The 21,450-nt window shown below is 36.4% G+C and overlaps 1 long non-coding RNA gene across 1 annotated transcript; it reads right to left on the bottom strand.

The window, feature by feature from the left end:
- Positions 1-377: 377 nt before the first annotated feature.
- On the bottom strand, positions 378-21,254 carry LOC111789097 (uncharacterized). Its single transcript, XR_015419793.1, has 6 exons — positions 20,957-21,254; positions 20,365-20,574; positions 19,308-19,413; positions 19,152-19,224; positions 18,940-19,022; positions 378-1,680 (listed from the first exon to the last, which is right to left on the bottom strand). It is a non-coding gene; the product is annotated as an uncharacterized LOC111789097 (long non-coding RNA).
- Between the last annotated feature and the right edge of the window lie 196 nt (positions 21,255-21,450).

Here is a 21,450-nt window from a genome sequence, read left to right as displayed (position 1 = left end):
AGAATACTAGTTTTGATAGACACGTGAACCAAACATATTGTAAAACGTGCTTCTTCCCTTAATAGCCGTTTATGTCATTTTCACAAATCCTAAATATTCATGGATTATTTTCATAACCTTTATCACCAAAATTTGATTTAAGAAAAAAAAAAAAAAAAGAAAAGCAAGAAAAAAGCTGTTATTAAACCCAAGTCTTTGCTTTCTTTTTGAGACAAAACTGAGGAAATCTCTGTATTTGTGTACTCTGTTTCACGTTTCCCGTTGATTTTCTTTTCCTTTTTTCTTTTTTTTCTCAGACATTCTTTGTCGGATTATTATTATTATTATTATTATTACATGCGGAAGCTTTTGCCAAATAAGCTACCCATACATTTGTTCTTATTTTTCCCGCCAATGGGAAGTTGACAAGTGTCGCCTGATCGTATGGATTTATTCTCGTGTCATTATTTTTAGTAAAGTACGTTGTATGTACTCTGGTTTCTGGTCTTTTTATTTATATTCTCAATATATTTAAATGTTCAATTTTTTTCTTCTGGATGTTTCTTTAACAGTAATTTACTATACTGCCCCCCCCCCACATGGTTAAAAGAACAAAGACAGCAGTTGGCCCAAATGTTATACATGGGCTTGGGCTTCTGAAAAGAACAGTCCAAAGGCCCAAAGCCCTGAAGCAGTCCAAATCCGCATCCGATTTCACATCCTTCTCCGAATCATCCGCCGCGAAGCACTGTCGTAGGATGAGGATATACTAGGTACGGGTGTACTTGATCTGGTTGGACTGAGTTGAAAGATTTTTTTTGACCCAATCCAAAACTCAACTCAACTAACTACGGCCCTGGTCAACAATTCGACTAGCCTCCCAACGACAAATTGTCCCAACTTTTCTTCCAAGAGATTCAATTTGCATATTCGGCTATGAGGGCTTTTTCGAGAAAGATCTTCCTAAGAGTGACAAGTTCGTAAAAAATGTTAGAATACCGCTTTCCCCTTCCTGAGAGGCTTGACAGAGAATCTTTCTTCTTTCATTCATCAATCTTCATTCTATGCTTTCTTCGTTTCTAGCCAAGTGACAACCTCTCATACTATCAATTGTGTGGGCGGAGCATCACCCCTTCATTCTGGCTCTACTTCATTCGCTATTAAGAAGACAGCCCACGACCGGAGGATTTCGGGGGAAAATGGATTATTCTTTTATATTCGCATGGCCAGATCGAGAACAGCTCCAGCCTCGTGGGTCTCCAACCTTACCTACTGCTTTCGCTCTTAGATCTGACCCGAGACTTGATCTTTTCCTTATAGCTTTATATAGGAGCACAGTAAAGTCACAAGGTCTTGCCCAAGTTTCAGAGGCTAACAGCGGCGAGTTAGCGAAAGAAGGGAAGCTCCACACAAAAAGAGGAAGCTTAGCGTAGGGCAAGACGCTTAATTACTACATATTGGTCTACGGAAAGCTACCACTCCTAGAATCTCAGCTCAAACACACAAAGTCTTAGAATAAGGCTTGTTCTACTCCAACCATACACATCCAGAGATTATTAGCAAACTGAGTCGATATTTGTAGAATCCCACTCCATTACAGCCGTCAAAAGAGTATCATTTGATTCTCAAATTATAGCATATTCGGTTCACGTCGACTTTCTTTGACACACTCAATCTTCATCAAACAGATTTCACAGCATCCTGTACAAAAAAAAAAAAAAAAAAAAAAAAAAAAAAAAACATTACTATATATATTTTTAGCTTTACATGACTTTGGATAAGCAGATTTTTTTGTTCTTCTATAGCCTGGAGGAACCAAAAACAATGGTATAACTGTAAAATGCATTCACTATGTTTGAATGGACCAAAAACAATGGCGTCTTTTAGGCTACAAGTGCCAAAGAACTTGGGAGCATAGAACTAGGACGTGACACTCAAGCTTTGTAGATTGAAAACCATCTTTGTTACAGAGTTCTTACGTCAGAGCATCATAAATTCTACTCTAATCATAAAGAACTGGTTATTGATCCGGTAAAATTTATTTTTCTTGCTATTGAGCCGATGATTCGATCATGATTTAAGAAGCTTGTGGACAATTAAATTCTAGGGAATAGTCAGCTAGCTTCTTAAATCTTGATCGAATCATCAGCTGAGTAGCAAGAGAAATAAATTTTACTGCTGATCAAGTGTCAATTCGCTGTGATTAGAGTAGAATTTATGATGCTTTGATGTTAGAACTCATTCTATTAACGAGTGCATCACAAAAGGATCCTACTAATACACTAAGTTGTGAATGGTTCGATGGTGAGAGCATACACAAATATATAAAGAATAAACATGTATACCGAGTCAATTTACTAATGAAGACAAACCAAAACGTAAAACATAATAAAAACAACAAAAGCAGTGCCTGAAGTTAGGTAGATATTGGCTACATATTTATTTCAATATTTTTACTTAGGGGGGTTTCTAAGGGTCTTAAGTTGTTCTTGGTGTCGTACTTAATCCTTGTAACTACCCTTGACCTTCCTTGGACCCCTTTAACCTTCTTTTGGTCTCTTAATCCTTTTTCTGGATTCCTTAAACCTTTCTTGCACACCTTAAACTTATTCGAGTGTCTTAACATTACTAGGGGTCTTACAAATTCTTCCCCTCTCGTCCCTGAAAGTTCACTATTCTTACCTTGTCTTAGGATACTTGTCTTCAGTTATGTCCTTCCAAGTTTCTTGAAGGTCCTTTTATAGGTTTGAACTTCTCCAACATATCCTTATAATTTGCCCGTGTGGCCTTTAGTTCTTTAACTTATGCCTTGAGCCATTTTCCCTCTTTGACCGTCTTCTCAATATCTTTTATTGAGTTGACAAGTCATGAACGTTGGTGTTACAACCTTTTTACCTTTTAAGTTAACTATTTCTTTTCCAAACCTTTTCCATCCCTATCAAACCTTGCTAGGGCATTGAGAATCTCTTTTTTGGGTCTCCTTAACTTTCCTTGGGTCTCTTACAACTTCAACTTAGTCCTTTGTCCCCGCATTTCCTTTAAGTCTTCCATTGTCATTCTTGCATTTCCTTATATCTTAGTGTTTATCTTCTTCCTTATGTTCAACATGCCTTGAAATAATAACCGTAGTTCTTTTAATCCTTCTTGTTTATCTTCGTTCTTTTAATCCTTCTTGTACAAGGCGGGTTCTTAGGGTCTTAAGTTCTTCTTTCCTTGGCGTTACAAGGTCTTCCTTAATCCTTGTAACCACCTTAGACCTTCATTAATCCTTGTACTCTCTAGCCTATACTCTTGTACCTATACATTGCCCAGGTCACCTTATTTGTAGATGAAGCTTTATTGGTAGATGAAGCTTTATTGGTAGATGAAGCTTGCACCAACCTTGAAACATCTAGAATGGTGTTGATTTTGATCAGTCTCCAAGTGGGAGATTGTTGGGATATAGAGCCTGATGGTTAGATCTGGTAGAGATATATTTGGAAGATATTTCGTAAAGATATGATAGAGATATATAGGGGAGATATTTGGTAAAGATTTGATAAAGATATATTTGTTAGATTATATCTAGTAGGTTTAAATCTTTGGAAGCTATATTTAGTAAATTGAAACCATATATATACCCCATTAGCCAGTTCTCTTAAAAGGCACTTCTCTCCCTCCTCTATTGTTGTACATAACTGAAGTCGTCAATAATAAAACATTTAGCCAATATTCCTCCTTGTATTTTCTCTCTCCTGTTCTTTGTGTTCATCTTGATCAAGTGTGTGCATTGTTGAGCGATCCTAACAATTGGTATCAGAGCTAACAACTGATATCGATCCTAACAAGGTCCAGCGAAAAAATCTACCCCGATGAGGGTGTTGCAGACTTCAACTTTGGACACCAGCCAAGTCTTCTAGAACATATCCAAATTTGGGGTAAATCCAACGGTCGGATCTTAGATATGGAAGATTTTGTCCAGCTGACCCATACTCAAAACGAATGTTGGAAGATTTTTCTATGCATGGACATTTTCATGGATAATTAAAACATCAGGGGAACTTTGATAATTTATCACATTTCTACCAATTCTCCCCCTCTTAAGAACTTTTATTCTCAAAGTTTGTTGTTATTACCTTGCCTTGGGGTACTTGTCCTTCATTATGTCCTTTCATATTGCTTGAGGGTCTTTTTATAGGTTTGTCCTTTTCCAACATGTTATTATAATCTACCCTTTTAACTTATTTCTTAAGGCCATGTACTCGTTTCGACATTTACCCTTTTTGAATGTCTTCTAAACATCTTTGGTTCAAATTGACAAATTTTCCTTGGACATGCTTACGTTTTCTTATATCTTAGACCTTATCTTCTTCCTTTAAGTTCAAAAAGCCTTGACATAATCAACTTTGTTCCTTCAAGGTTCTATTATCTTAGAGGTTCTTTTTGTTCCTTCTTGTACAAGACGGGTTTTTAGGGTCTTAAGTTCTTTCTTTAGTCTTCCTTAATCCTGGTAATTACTCTTACCCTTCACTCATCCTTGTACTCTCAAGCCCTCACTCCTGTCCCTAAATGTTGCCCTATGACCTTCCTTGAGTCTCTTAATCCTTTTTTTGAATTCCTTAGATCTTTTTTGGGCAATTTAAACGTCTCAACCTCACTTGGGGTCCTAAAAATCTCGTTGTTCTTACCTTGCTTTTGGGTATTTGTCCTTAGTTATGCCCTTCCAAGTTTCTTGAGGGTTCATTCATAGGTTTGTCCTCACCATGTTCTTACAATTTTCTCGTGGCATTTAGTTCTTATCTTATGCCTTAAGATCGTGTACTTGTTCCAAATTTTCCCCTATTGACTGTCTTCTCAATTTTCAACATCCTTGGCTGAGATTAACAAGTCTTCCTTAGTCATCTTTGTGCTTCCTTATATCTTAGAGATTAACTTCTTCTTGATGTTCAATAAGCCTTGACATAATCAATATTGCTCCTTCAAGGTTGTATTATGAGAGTCTTTTTGTTCCTTATTGTAGAAGGCGAGTTCGATGAGGGTGTTGTCGACTTCATCTTTGAACACCAACCGTTAGATAATTCAATAAGTCATTTAGAGTTCATTTGGTTCATAAATCAACACTTAGGTAACAGGGGCATTTTGGTCCTCTTGCATTTATCCTCGGTTTACCCCCTAACAAACTCCAATGACCACTAAACTTCATACATATCCTTAACATGTCATCTTAAGCCTTCTATTAAAAGTTCATGAGCAGCGAAATCCATTTAGTAGGTTATCTTAATGTTACTTGATTTTCAAGAAAAACGTCGGTTTAGGTCCTTATTAACTTTTGGTCTAGATTCGTTGACATTCGGGTTCTCTGTTCTCGAGCTTTCGATATTCGAATTGCTAAAAGAAATTTCAGTAGGTCCATCTTTGAGGGCATTTTCAGGAACCAAAGAGAATTTCTTGAGAATTAGTCTGGAAGGGGACTAATTTTCAGATAAACCGAGGGAAGGTCACATTTTAGGCTGATGTGACCGGTTCAACTGAACCAGCACAATGTCATCGTTTTCTTTCACAGATAGTGGAAGAAGACGATTCGTGCCAGTGCTCCTCCATTTGAAAACGACATTCCCTTGGCCTTGATTTCTTCATGAAGCTCGTAGATGCTGAATCAAGGAAGATAATGAGATCGATATCATACCTTGACGTGCACTATAGCTGAGTTATTAACTGTAGAAGTTTGCTGGAGAACTTAATCCCAGCGGGAGCAAAACCCAAATTTGGTCATGATATAGGTCTCCTTAAGGCCGTGTACTTGTTCCAACACTTGCCCCTTGACTATCTTGTCAACATTCTTTGTTGAGAATGACAAGTCTTCCTTGGTCATCCTCGCGTTTCCTTATATTTTAGAGCTCATCTTTTCCATATGTTCAACAAGTCTCAATGTAATCAACATTGGTCCTTCAAGGTTGTTTCCTTGGGTTGAGATTTGAATTTGGCATATGGTGGCCCTGACATGCCCTTAGGTTAAGATGCGAATTCGGCTAATAACTGATGGCCCTAACAATCTCCTGTGTCCTCTGTGAAGCGGTCATGTGATCATTTAAGTGGCAACTACCCGTCTTGATGTCATAGTAGGCTCAAGACTTGGGTGGTGCATTTTTTAGTGCCATCCTTCTTGGCATAGCCTTTGATCCTGGAGCATTACTTTAAGTTCATGAGGTCTTAAGTTCGAGCTCTAAGGATTTCTCTTAAAACTCACTTGTGCTAACAAGGAACTTATCTTGGTTTCTTAGGTTCTTGTATCATGACTCATGGCATGTATTCAACTCGACAACTATTCCTATCAAGTCCCATCACTACTCTCCGTGAAGACCTAATAGGCCACATGATGGTGAACATCATGAACCTAAATCTTGACATCCTGCTATGCACAGTACATCCCATCTAAGTGAGAGAATCTTGAATCTTGGAATCCTGCTAAATGTTCCTAACATAGGGCGTCCCATCTAGACGAGGAAAATATGGAGTCACGATGCACCTCATGGTGGGAGATCAAGGGTCACATAGGACATAGGTTGGAGTAGTACTTAACTTTAGGGCATACGTGTGTGGTAAACATACTTGACTTGATTCATTACCTTAATGTTGGTTACTTGAAAATGAAGGGTTAACCTAAAGCTTTCTTACAAACCTAATGGTCTTCCGGTAACATATTGATTACATGAAAATCAAGGGCTAACCTCAAGCTTACTTGCTTGATTCATGGCCTTATAGCAGCATCCCAATTACTTGAAAATTAAGAGCTAAGCTTACTTACTAGATTCATGGCCTTAGGGTACCATCTTGATTAGTTGAAATTTAAGAGCTAACAGATAGTAATACATACTTGTAACACATCCTAACTTCATTCGTGTCGTCATATTGTCCTCATGAGCATAAGTTATTCATAACATCAAACATGTCATAACATAACCCTTGGGGTTCATGAATTCTTATAAGGAGGTCATGAGTGGTATCTTAGTCTTTTACTACTTGAATCATGGTTCATACCTCAATCATATTCTAATCCATTCAATACCATGTATGAGTTCTTTATGACATTTCATGTTTTTATGTCTCGTCTTGGTGAGCTTATGTCTTTATTCGTGTCGTCATATTGTCCTTATGAGCATATGTTATTCATAACATCATATATGTCATAACATCACTCATGGGCCTCATGAATTCTTATAAGAAGGTCATTAGGGGTATATTCTAATCCTTTTAATACCATGTATGAGTTCTTTATGACACTTCATGTCTTTATGTCCTTAAGTCTTGGTGAGTTTAGGGCTTGTGTTGTACTCTTTTATTGGTTCTTGTCCTTGGGAGTATGTTTTCTTAGTCTCATGGGTTCTTGGTTTCTTGCTCCAAGGTTATTCTTATGACACAATCATGGCATAAATCTTAACATGAATTCTTAAGTCCTAATCCAAGCTCATAAGTCATAAACATTTCATGGCATCGTAAAGATCATAACATGTTCCTTGAAGTTCTTGAAAGATCACAAATCCTTATTAAGGGTCTTTTAAGTTTTTTTTTTTTTTTTTTTTTTTTTTTTTTTTTTTTTTTGTAAGAACCAAAAAGAATTTCATGAGAACCAATCTAGAAAGGTTTGATGAAAACAAGAGGTCACATTTTAAGGGTACGTGACTGGTTCAATTGAACTGGCAAGTCATGGTCTGGTTCAATTGAATGGGCCGATTTGGCATGCATATAGCTCAAGTTATTAACCATAGAAGTTCGTAGAAAACTAATCCTCATGGGATCAAAACAAAAAAAATTATTATTGGTTGGGGCCATCCGACCTTATCTCATCCCGATTCCTTCATGAAATCTCTTGATCTTCTTCTTCTCAAGTTCAAGAAATAGTTTTGGAAGGATGAATTCGCGTGGATGCTCCCAATTTCAAGTTTGATCTCTCAACTTCTCAATCATTTTTCACCTGATTCTTAAGTTTATTGGGTAGAACAATATGGACATCTTTAGCTCCCAATTTCTTCATGAAAAATTTCTCTCTCATTGCCACGAAGCTAATACATTAAGGTACTGAATTTTGGATTACTCCCAATTTTGCTCCAAATTGGCCCGTAATGAACTTTCTTCGATTCCCTCTAATCCAGATGCTCCTTTAGCTTCGTGGTTTTCATGAAATCTCATCTTTGGCAGCCCAAAATTCAATGGAACTGGTTTGGACGAACGAATTTTCCTAACTTGTTTGGGCTCAACTCTCGGATCTTTATGAAACTTGTTAGGAAACTCATTTAGAAGTTGTAGGAATTGATTTGGGGCAAAAGGTTTAACTATGGCACTTTAATTTTGAAGAACCCGATACTAGTCTCCAATTGGAATTTAAAAAAATCTTCCCTCCAAGGACCATGGAACTCGAATTAGTGAAACTTGTTTAGGCTCTTTATACCTACTCGAGTGTCTTAATCTTACTTGGTGTCTTCCAAATTCTACCCCTCTTAAGAACTTTCATCCCCAAAAGTTAACAGTTCTTATCTTGTTTAAGGGTACTTGTCCTTAGTTTGGTCCTTCCAAGTTTATTGAGGGTCCATTTATAGGTTTGAACTTCTCCCCGCATGTCCTTATAATCTGCCCTTGTGACCTTTAGTTCTTGTCTTATGTCGTAAGCTATGGACTTGTTCCGACATTTGTTCCTTTTGACTGTCTTCTTGAAATTACCAAGTCTTCCTTGTTCCTTCTAGGTCGTATCTTAGATGTTCCTATATAAGGCAGGTTTCTTTGGGTCTTAAGTCCTTCTTTTCTTGGTATTACAAGGTCTTCCTTAATCCTTAGAACTACCCATTGCCATCCAGCCCTAGTGGCCTTTAGTTCTTAACTTATGCCCGTTCCAACATTTGTTTCTTTTGAGTGCCTTCTAACCATCAATTGATCTTCTTTGGTCATCCTTGTCTTTCCTTATATCGTTGAGTTTATCATCTTTATGTTCAACGAACCTTGACATAATTAACGTTGTTCCTTCGAGATCGTAGTTTAGGTGTTTCTTTTGTTCCGTCTTGTACAAGGCGAGTTCTTTGGGTCATAAATTCTTCTTTTTGGTATATTACAAGGCTTTTCTTAATCCTTGTAACATCCCTTGGCCATCCATAATCCTTATAAACAGCCCTTGTGACCTATAGTTCTTAACTTATGTCTTAAGATATTTTCTAATTCCGACATTCGATCGTTTCGATTGTCTTCTCAACATCCTTTGTTGAGATTAACAAGTCTTCATTGGTCATCTTTGTGTTTCCGTATATCATAGAGTTTGTCGCCTTTATGTTCAATAAGCCTGGACATAATCAACGTTGTTCCTTCAAGGTCGTATCGTAGATGTTCCTTTAATTCCTTCTTGTACAAGGTGAGTTCTTTGGGACTTAAGTTCTTCTTTTCTCAATATAGCAAGGTCTTCCTTAATCCTTGTAACATCCCTTGGCCGTCCATAATCCATATAATTAGCTCATGTGGCCTTTAGTTCTTAACTTGTGTCTTAAGTCATGTACTTATTCCGACATCTGTTCCTTTTGACTGTCTTCTTAACATCCTTTGTTGAGATTGTCAAGTCTTATTTTAGATGTTCCTTTTGTTCAGTCTTATACAAGAAAGGTTCTTTGGGTCTTAAGTTCTTCTTTTCTCGGTATAACAAGACCTTCATTAATTCTTGTAACTACCCTTGACCGTCCATAATCCTTATAATCAACCCTTGTGACCTTTAGTTCTTAACTTATGTCTTAAGGCATGTACTTATATCGTAGAGATTGTAAGGTCTTCCTTGATCATCCTTGTGTTTCCTTATATCGTAGAGCTTATCGTCTTTATGTTCAACAAGCCTTAACATAATCAACGTTCTTCCTTCAAGGTCGTATCTTAGATGTTCCTTTAATTCCTTATTGTACAAGGCCGGGTTCTTTGGGTCATACGTTATTCTTTTCTAGGTATTACAAGGTCTTCCTTAATATTTATATCTACTTTTGGCTTTGCATAATCCTAATCAGCCCTTGTGGCCTTAAGTTCTTTGGTTATGCCTTAATGCATGAACTTGTTCCGGCATTTGTTCCTTTTGACTGACTTCTCAACATCCTTTGTTGAACTTGTCAAGTCTTATTTTAGATCTTCCTTTTGTTCCTTCTTGTACAACGCAAGTTTTTTGAGTCGTAAATTCTTCTTTTCTCGGTAAAACAAAGTCTTCCGCAATCCTTGTAACATCCCTTGGCTGTCCATAATCCTTATAATCAGCCCTTTCAGTTCCTAACTTATGCCTTAAGTCATGTATTTATTTCGACCTATTCCGCCATTTGTTCCTTTTGACTATCTTCTAAACATCCACTTGTTGAGATTGTCAAGTCTTCTTTGGTCATCCTTGTGTTTCCCTATATCGTAGAGATTCTCGTCTTTATGTTCAACAAGTCTTATCATAATCAACGTTGTTCCTTAGAGGTCGTATAACTTAGATGTTCCTTTTGTTCCTTATTGTATAAGGCGGGTTCTCTGGGTCTTAAGTTCTTCTTTTTTCTTAGTATAACAAGGTCTTCCTAAATTCTTGTAATTACCCTTGGTCGGAATCCTTATAATCAGCCCTTGTGGCCTTTAGTTCTTGACTTATGTTTTAAGACATGTACTTGTTTCGACATTTGTTCATTTCGATTGTCTTCGTTTGTTGAGATTGTCAAGTCTTCCTTGGTCATCTTCGTGTTTCCCTATATCGTAGTGCTTATTGTCTTTATGTTCAACAATCCTTAACATAATCAATATTGTTCCTTAATAGACGTAGCTTAGATGTTCCTTTTGTTCCATCTTATACAAGGTGGGTTCTTTGAGTCTTCATTTCTTTTATCGATATTATAAGGCCTTTCTTAATCCTTGTAACATCCCTTGGCTGTCCATAATCCTCATAATCAGCCCTTGTGACCTTTAGTTCTTAACGTATGTCTTAAGACATGTACTTGTTCCGACATTTGTTCATTTCAACCTTTAGTTCTTAACTTATGTTCTTCCTTGGTCATCTTTGTGTTTCCCTATATCGTAGAGTTTATCGTCTTTATGTTCAACAACCCTTAACATAATCAATGTTGTTCCTTGAAGGATGTAGCTTAGATGTTCGTTTTGTTCCATCTTGGACAAGGTGGGTTCTTTGAGTCTTAATTTCTTTTATCAGTATTACAAGGTCTTTCTTATTTCTTGTAACATCCCTTCGCTGTCCATAATCCTTATATTCAGCCATTGTGATCTTTCGTCCTTAATTAAGGCCTTAAGGTGGTATGTACTTGTTCCGACATTTGTTCCTTTTGACTGTCTTCCTAACATCTTTTATTAAGATTGTGAAGTCTTCCTTGGTCATCCTTGTGTTCTCCTATATCGTAAAGCATATCGTTTTTATGTTCAAGAAGCCTTAGCATAATCAACGTTGTTTCTTCGAGGTCGTAGCTTAGATGTCCCTTTTGTTCCTTCTTGTACAAGGCCTTCCTTAATCCTTGTAACATCCCTTGGCAGTCCATAATTCTTATAATCAACCCTTGTGGCCATTAGTTCTTAACTTTTGCTTTAATGCGTGTACTTGTTCCAAGATTTGTTCCTTTTAACTATCTTCTTAACATCCTTTGTTGAGATTGTCAATGTCGTAGCTAAGATATTCTTTTTCTTCCGACTTGTACAAAGTGGGTTCTTTGGGTCTTAAGTTATTCTTTTATCAGTATTACTAGGTCTTCCTTAATTCTTGCAACATCCCTTGGTCGTCTATAATCCTTATAATCAGCGCTTGTGGCCTTTAGTTCTTAACTTATGCCTTAAGGCATATATACTTGTTCCGATATTTGCTCCTTTTGATTTTCTTCTAAACATCCTTTGTTGAGATTGTTGTGGTCATTCTTGTGTTTCCCTATATTGTAGAGCTTATTGTCTTTAGGTTCAAGAAGCCTTAACATAATCAACGTTGTTCCATCGAAGTTGTAGCTAACATATTCCTTTTTTTCCATCTTGCACAAGGCGAGTTCTTTGGGTCTTAAGTCTTCTTTATCAGTATTACAAGGCCTTCCTTAATCCTTGTAACTACCCTTGGCCGTCCATAATCCTTATAAACAGCCCTTGTGGCCTTTAATTCTAAATTTATCCCTCGAGACATTTTCTAGTTCCGACATTTGTTCCTACTGAATGTCTTCTTAACATCTTTTGTTGAGTTTGTCAAGTTTTCCTTGGTCATTCTTGTGTTTCCTTATATCGTAAAACTTATTGTCTTTATGTTTAACAAGCATTTACATAATCAACGTTGTTCCTTTAAGGTTGTACCTTAAATGTTCCTTTTATTCTTTCTTGTAAAAAGCGGGTTCTTTGGGTCATACATTCGTCTTTCTCGATATTACAAAGTCTTCCTTAATCCTTGTATCTACCCTTGGCCTTGCATAATCCTTATAATAAGCCCTTGTGGCCTTAAGTTCTTTGGTTATTCCTCAAGTTATATACTTGTTTCCGACAATTGTTTCTTTTGACTGTCTTCTCAACATCCTTTGTTGAGATTGTCAAGCCTTATCTTAGATGTTCCTTTTATTCCTTCTGGTACAAGGCGAGTTCTTTGCGTCTTAAGTTCTTCGTTTCTCGGTATAATAAGGTCTTCCTTAATCCTTGTAACTATCCTTGGTCGTCCATAATCCTTATAATTAGCCAGTGTGGCCTTCAGTTCTTAACTTATGCCTTAAGTCATGTACTTGTAACGACATTTGTTTCTTTTGACCGTATCTTCTCAACATCCTTTGTTGAGATTGTCAAGTCTTATCTTAGATGTTCCTTTTGTTCCTTCTAGTACAAGGCGGGTTCTTTGAGTCTTAAGTTCGTCTTTTCTTGGTATTACAAGGTTTTCCTTAATCCTTGTAACTACATCGGTCTTCCATAATCCTTATAATTAGCCCTTGTAACACTTAGTTCTTAACTTACGTCTTAAGGCATGTACTTGTTCTAAAATTTGTTCCTTTGGACTATCCTTCATAACATCCTTTGTTGAGATTGAAAAATCTTCATTGGTCATCCTTTTGTATACTTCTATCGTAGAATTTATCATCTTTATGTTCGAAAAACCTTGACATAATTAACATTGTTCCATCAAGGTCGTATTTTAGATTTTCATTTTGTTCCTTCTTGTATAGGGGGTTCTTTGGGTCTTAAGTTCTTCTTTTCTTGGTATTACAATGTCTTCCTTGATCCTGGTAACATGTATTGGCCGTCCATAATCCTTATCATCAGCCCTTGTGGCCTTTAGTCCTTAATTTAGGCCTTAAGGCATGTACTTGTTTCGGCAATTGTTTCTTTTGATTGTCTTCCCAACATCCTTTCTTGAAATTGTCAAGTCTTCCTTAGTCCTCATTATGTTTCCCTATATCGTAGAGCATATCGTCTTTTTTTTTTCAACAAGCCTTAGCATAATCAATGTTGTTTTTTCGAGGTCGTAGCTTAGATGTTCCTTTTACTCCTTGTATAAGGCGGCTTCTTTGGGTCATAAGCTCTTCTTTTCTTAGTACTACAAAACATTCCTTAATCCTTGTAACTACCCTTGGCTGTCCATAATCTTTATAATCAGCCCTTATGGCTTTTAGTCCTTAATTTAAGCCTTGAGGCATGTACTTGTTCCAACCGTTGTTCCTTTTGACTGTCTTCCCAATATCTTTTGTTGAGATTGTCAAGCCATCCTTGGTCATCCTTGTGTTTTCTTAGAGCTTATCGTCTTTATATTCAACAAGTCTTACCATAATCAACGTTGTTCCTTCAAGGTCGTAGCTAAGATGTTCCTTTTCTTCCATCTGGTACAAGGCGGGTTCTTTGGGGCTTAAGTTCTTTTATCGATTTACAAGGTCTTCGTTAATCCTTATAACTACCCTTGGTCGTCCATAATCCTTATTATCCGCCCTTGTGGCCTTTAATTCTTAACGTATCCCTCGAGACATTTTCTATTTCCGACATTTGTTCCTTTTGAATGTCTACTTAAAATCCTTTGTTAAGATTGTCCAGTCTTCCTTGGTCATCCTTATGTTTCCTTTATGTTTCCTTATAACATAGAGCTTATCGTCTTTATGTTCAACAAACCTTAACATAATCAATGTTGTTCCTTCAACGTCGTACCTTAGATGTTCCTTTTATTCCTTCTTGTACAAGGTGGGTTCTTGGGTATTAAGTTCTTCTTTTCTCGGCATTAGAAGGTCTTTCTAAATCCTTGTATTTGCCCTTGGCCTTGCATAATCCTTAAAACAAGCTCTTGTGGCCTTAATTTCTTTGGTTATGCCCTACGTCATATACATGTTCCGATATTTGTTCGTTTGTTGAGTTTCTCAAGTCTTATCTTAGATGTTCCTTTTGTTCCTTCTGGTACAAGGCTCTTTGGGTCTTAAGTTCTTCTTTTCTCGGTATTACAAGACTTTCCTTACATTTGTTCCTTTCAACTATCTTCTTAACATCCTTTGTTGAGAATGTCAAGTCTTCCTTGGTCATCCTTGTGTTTCCCTATATCATAGAGCTTATCATCTTTATGTTAAACAACCCTTAACATAATCAACGTTGTTCCTTTAAGGTCATAGCTAAGATGTTCCTTTTGTTTCGTCTTGTACAAGATGGGTTCTTTGAGTCTTAATTTCTTTTATCGGTATTACAAGGCCTTTCTTAATCCCTGTAACATCTCTTGCGTGTCCATAATCCTTATAACCAGTCATTGTGGCCTTAGTTCTTAAATTAAGGCCATAAGGTGGTATGTACTTGTTCCGCCATTTATCCTTTTGACTGCCTTCCTAACATCCTTTGTTGAGATTGTGAAATCTTCCTTGGTCATCTTTGTGTTTTCCAATATCGTAAAGCATATCGTTTTTATATTCAAGAAGCCTTAACATAATCAACGTGTTTCTTCGAGGTCGTAGCTTAGATGTTCCTTCTTGTACAAGGCGGGTTCTTTAGGTCTTAAGCTCTTCTTTTCTCGAAATTATAAGGCATTCCTTAATCCTTGTAACTACCCTTGGCCGTCCATAATCCTTATAATCAGCCCTTGTGACCTTTAATTCTAAATTTATCCCACGAGACATTTTCTAGTTCCAACATTTGTTCCACTTGAATGTCTTCTTAACATCCTTTGTTGAGTTTGTCAAGTTTTCCTTGGTCATCCTTGTGTTTCCTTATATCGTAGAACTTATTGTCTTTATGTTTAACAAGTCTTAACATAATCAATGTTGTTCCTTTTGTTCTTTCTTGTAAAAGGCTGGTTCTTTGGGTCATAAATTCTTCTTTCTTGATATTACAAAGTCTTCCTTAATCCTTGTATCTACCCTTGGCCTTACATAATCCTTATAATAAGCTCTTGTGGCCTTAAGTTATTTGATTATTCCTTAAGCTATGTACTTGTTTCTGACATTTGTTCCTTTTAACTGTTTTCTCAACATCCTTTGTTGAGATTGTCAAATCTTATCTTAGATGTTCCTTTTGGTACAAGGAGAGTTCTTTGCGTCTTAAGTTCTTCTTTTCTCGGTATAATAAGGTCTTCCTTAATCCTTATAACTACCCTTGGTCGTCCATAATCGTTATAATTAGCTAGTGTGGCCTTTATTTCTTAACTTATGCCATAAGTCATGTACTTGTAACAACATTTATTTCTTTTAACTGTCTCTTCTCAACATCCTTTGTTGAGATTGTAAGTCTTATCTTAGATGTTCCTTTTGTTCCTTCTAGTACAAGGCGAATTCTTTGGATTGACAAATCTTCACTGGTCATCCTTATGTTTCCTTCTATTGTAAAGCTTATCATCTTTATGTTCGACAAACCTTGACATAATTAACATTGTTCCATTAAGGTCGTATTTTAGATGTTCATTTTGTTCCTTCTTGTATAGGGGGTCCTTTGGGTCTTAAGTTCTTTTCTTGGTATTACAATGCCTTCCTTAATCCTAATAACATCTCTTGGCCGTCCATAATCCTTATTATCAGCCCTTGTGGCCTTTAGTCCTTAATTTAGGTCTTAAGGCATGTACTTGTTCCGACAATTGTTTCTTTTGATTGTCTTCCCAAGTTCTTGTTGAAATTGTCAAGTCTTCATTAGTCCTCCTATGTTGTTCTTTTTGTAGGTCATAGCTTAGATGTTCCTTTTACTCCTTGTATAAGGCGGCTTTTTTGGGTCTTAAGCTCTTCTTTTCTTAGTATTACAAAACATTCCTTAATCATTGTAACTACCCTTGACCGTCCATAATCCTTATAATCGGCCCTTATGGCTTTTAATCCTTAATTTAAGCCTTGAGGCATGTACTTGTTCCAACATTTGTTCCTTTTGACTGTCTTCCCAACATCTTTTGTTGAGATTGTCAAGCCATCCTTCGTCATCCTTGTGTTTTCTTATATAGTAGAGCTTATTGTCTTTATACTCAACAAATCTTAACATAATCAACGTTGTTCCTTCAAGGTTGTAGTTAAAGATGTTCCTTCAAGGTCGTAACTACCCTTGGCCGTCCATAATCCTTATAATCAGCCCTTATGGCTTTCAGTCCTTAATTTAAGCCTTGAGGTATGTACTTGTTTCAACATTTGTTCCTTTTGACTGTCTTCCCAACATCTTTTGTTGAGATTGTCAAGCCATCCTTGGTCATCTTTGTGTTTTCTTATATAGTAGAGCTTATTGTCATTATACTCAACAAGTCTTAATATAATCAACGTTGTTCCTTCAAGGTTGTAGCTAAAGATGTTCCTTCAAGGTCGTAACTACCCTTGGCCATCCATAATCCTTATAATCAGCCCTTATGACTTTTAGTCCTTAATTTAAGTCTTCTTTTCTCGGTATAACAAGACTTTCATTAATCCTTATAACTATCATTGGTCGTCCATGATCTATAAAATCAGACCTTGTGACCTTTAGTTCTTAACTTATGCCTTAAGGCATGTACTTGTTCGTTTTAACTGTCTTCTCAACATCCTTTGTTGAGATTGTCAAGTCATCGTTGGTCATCCTTGTGTTTCCCTATATTGTAGAGCTTATCGTCTTTATATTTAACAAGCCTTAACATAATCAACGTTGTTCTTTCAAGGTCGTATTTTAGATGTTCCTTTTGTTCTTTCTTGTACAAGGCGGGTTATTTGAGACTTAAGTTCTTCTTTTCTCAGTATAACAAGGCCTTCCTTAACCCTTGTAAGATTCGTTGGTTGTCCATAATCCTTATAATAACCCTTGTGGCCTTTAGTTTTTAACTTATGTCTCAAGTCATGTACTTGTTCCGACCTTTGTTCCTTTTGAACGTCTTCTCAATATCATTTGTTGCGATTGTGAAGTGTTATTTTAGATGCTCCTTTTGTTTCTTCTTGTACAAGGCGGGTTCTTTGGGTCTTAAGTTCTTCTTTTCTCAGTATAACAAGACCTTCATTAATTCTTGTAATTATCATTGGTTGCCCATGATCTAATAAATCAGCCCTTGTGGCCTTTAGTTGTAGAGCTTATCGTTTTTATATTTAACAAGTCTTAACATAATCAACGTTGTTCCTTCAAGGTCGTATCTTAGATGTTCCTTTTGTTCCTTCTTGTACAAGGCGGATTCTTTTGGTCTTAAGTTCTTCTTTTCTCAGTATTACAAGGTCTTCCTTCATCTTTGTATCTATCCTTGGCCTTGCATAATCCTTATAAGTAGCCCTGGTGGCCTAAAGTTCTTTGGATGTCTTGAAGCATTTTCTAGTTGTGGCATTTATTCTTTTTTACTATCTTCTCAACATCCTTTGTTGAGATTGATGGGTCTTCCTTCTTCATCCTTGTGTTTCCTTATATCGTAGAGCATCTCGTCTTTATGTTCAACAAACCTTGACATAACCAAGGTATTCATTCAAGGTCATATCTTGGATGTTCCTTTTATTCATTAATCATTGTAACTACTCTTCGTCTTCCATAATCTTTATAATCAGCCATTGTAGCCTTTAGTTCTTAACTTTTACCTCGAGGCATTTTTTTCTTCCCACATTTGTTCTTATTTACTGTCTTCTCAACATCCTTTGTTGAGATTGACAAGTTTTCCTTGGTCATACTTGTGGGGTCTTAAGTTCTTTTTTTCTCGGTATAACAAGGCCTTCCTTAATCCTTGTAACATCCCTGGGTCGTCCATAATCCTTAAGGCGTTTTCTAGTTTCAGCATTTGTTCCTTTTGAGTGTCTTCTCAACATCCTTGGTTGAGATTGACAAGTCTTCCTTGGTCATCCTTGTGTTTCCTTATATCACGTAGAGCTTATCATCTTTATGTTCAACACACCTTGACATAATCAAGGTTGTTCCTTTAAGGTCATAGCTTAGATGTTCCTTTTGTTCTTTCCCGTACAAGACATGTTCTACTTTTCCACCACTTTCTCCTATTTCTCTCTTTCATCACCTCACCACTCATCATTGCCTCTTATTCATGAACGATTCTTCTGAATTTTGTTTTTTTTTTCCTTTGTTCTTGTTTGTTTTGTTACTTGGGTCTATTCGTTTTCTACAACTTTTGTGGGTAATTCGCCTATACGCTGTGGCATGGTTTCTCTTATGTCGAATGTGGAGTATGTGATGACCAATGATGTGCTCTTAGTTGTTTGATTGATTTTAAATGGGATTTTTTGATCATTCAGTTTTACGTTGTCTCTCGAATTGGAACATTGAGATAGATTCATGGGGTTTATTATAATTGCAGAAGTCTAGCTTTTTACTCGGTTTTACTAACTACCTAAAACACTCATAAAATAGAAAAACGTAATTTAATTTCTTACTCATGAACCCTTTCAACTTTAACATTCTAATCGTTTACTCTTGAACCAAAAACATGATATCAGTAGAACACAAGAATCATCAAAAAGAAAAAACAAAGATATAATAAAGATTAAATATACAAATCTTACATTATTAGGACTATAACATTGCCAATAACGTAATTCTCGTGAGATCTAGGCAACACATAAGGTAGTTTATGATATCAAATAGAAAATTTCTTACGTGATGGAGTGTTGAATGTAGCAATTAGAGTTGGATTCCTTGACCTCAACTTTATTATTTACATCTATGTCCTCCATTTCCATCTGAAATTTTCATAACATGGTTATTAATCAACGGATAATTTGAAACCATCAAAAGTGAACATCAACTATTTTTGTTAAAGTTTGACCGATAAATAGAATGATAAAAGTTTTGTAAAAGCAATGGCTTACCTTAGTGGGTTGTGTGGTTATATTTCATGCATCCCTGATTGTTTACAACAAACTTTACATGAACCTGACCGTCCTGCATGATATTATTAATGAAAACAATAATTATGCATTGATCTTCAATGCAGACAAATCATTAAGTTGAACAAAGAAAGTTACCTTCGATTTCAACAAATTGATAGCCATCATTTTGCCTTAAACTCAAATCAGTCTCAAAAATTGATCCAGACACTAGTATATATCTCATATCGTTCATCATCATGACCTAGAGGAATGTTCGTTCGTAAGAGAAAATTCAGAATCCAAAAGCTCATTCTCAAAAACTGAAGTGGTCGAAAAGCAAAATGATTCAACCTAACGAATTTCATCATTCATAAAATATGATTCGTTTGAAAATCTTAAATGTATCTTTTACATAATGTAAGTGTGTGCACAAATGCATAGGACAACAAGATAACCTCAACCTCAATCTCAACTGTGTTAGCTAGCTTTCAAACAAACACTCAACTCAACTATGAGGGCCTTACGACTAATTAGTCCAGAAATTGTAGTAAAACCTTCATTTGTGTTGAAATCACATGCAAATTATCAATAAATAAAAAATTTTCAAAAGTGCATCAAATCATCCGCAGCTGGAAAAGAAGCTATAAATCCGCATACAGACTCCCAAATATTATGTACATCTACCTTGATGTTTTAGATGAATCTAAATGCAAATCTGTGCAAGTTCAGAAAATGGAATACTATTGTAAGATATATGGAAACACTAACATTGAAAGACGAGCAAATACTGAAAACTATAACATCTCAAAATCAAACTTTCCAGAACTTGCAGTCAGATGCTGACATAATCCATAAGCAAACAAATGTAAACCAAAGATCAATAAGCAGACAACAATTGTGCATGGCACTAAATTTTACAATACAAGTCAACTGTTTTTTCCTTCAATTCTGGCTAAGTTCTATAAGACACTGTATTGTCTAAACTGGCTCGACAGAATGGTAACTGTGCCGATAAGATACTATATTCTTCCGTAAGAAAAACGACCTTCATGATATTAGGCTTTTTGATTCATCATTTACTTTCAGTACATCTTTTTTTTAAGAGTTGTAAAACCGAAAATCAATAAAGAACTTCACCGCCAACAAATAATGAAACTAAAAATAAACTTATAAACAATAATTACTTCCTACAGCCTTGGGCTTGGAATCATACCAGTATTACTAGCAGATGCGAAAATCTCCCAGCGGCCTGAATTGACAGGACCAGCTGTTTTTCTTTTGCCCAAGCAATCACTTCATCAAGAGCAACTGTTTTTCTTTTGCCCAAGCAATCACTTCATCAAGAGCAACTGCTTTGTTCTTCCCCACTCTGTTATATCGGAACCAATCTCAATGACATAAGAGTTCGCCGTTCTCTTCTCTTCTGCCAACACATAAATTTGAATATCAGGTTTGTTCCCTGGCTCCTCACACAGAGAAGAGATAGAAGATGATGGGGAATGAAATGAAGAATCCTAGACAATAATCACGTTACCATGGGAACGAACAATGAACCTACTAAAAACGCCCTAATCCTCCATAATCGAAACCACGAAAAATACAAAAGGTGTCGATAACAGGCAAAAAAGAGAAAGAACGAACGATCCTTCGATTAACCTCTGAAGTTGCTCGAGTGAACCCCTAAATCAGAATAATCTCTGAAATTCTCCAATAAACCCCTAAATCGGAATAGCCGGCTGTGCCTTTAAAATTTCAACCTAGAATAGAGTAGTCACGACCAAATTACCGAAATGTAATTACATTACCTCTATTTTTCATCACCGGGATCAGGCGAGAAACTCCTTTCGATTCTGCTCTCTCTTGCTCCGATTGCTTGGTAATTATCTAGCGTTTGAATTCGGCAACGAACGTTTGGAAGGGAAGAGGCCGTTGATGGAGCGCTCTGATTCTAGTGTGAGAATGTGTCCTGAAGAAGAGAGTGTGAGTGCGGGAGGGATATATATGATCCCGCGGGGGCGAGACAGCTGGCGTCCGAATAAGCCGGGGGTAACGGCTCCGAAGACCATTTGGCTCTGACCGTGGAAAACCGTCGACGATACGAACGGCTATATAATTTAATTCATCTTCCGTAGTTTTAGGGATTTTCCCGATTTTATTTTTATAATATTTTGTTTATTTAAACAAATCATGAAGTATTGTTTTTTTTTTTTTTTTTTTTTTCTTTTTCTAAGGAGATTTTGTCCAACAAACCGTAATAGAATCTATTCGAATTCAGCAAATTAACATAATAGAATCTATT

This window comes from Cucurbita pepo, chromosome 2 (genome assembly GCF_057944985.1).
Source record: "Cucurbita pepo subsp. pepo isolate OVF chromosome 2, ASM5794498v1, whole genome shotgun sequence".
Classification (NCBI taxonomy): domain Eukaryota; kingdom Viridiplantae; phylum Streptophyta; class Magnoliopsida; order Cucurbitales; family Cucurbitaceae; genus Cucurbita; species Cucurbita pepo.
Note: the sequence above shows the minus strand (reverse complement) of the source record. Positions and strands in the feature narration are given on the sequence as shown.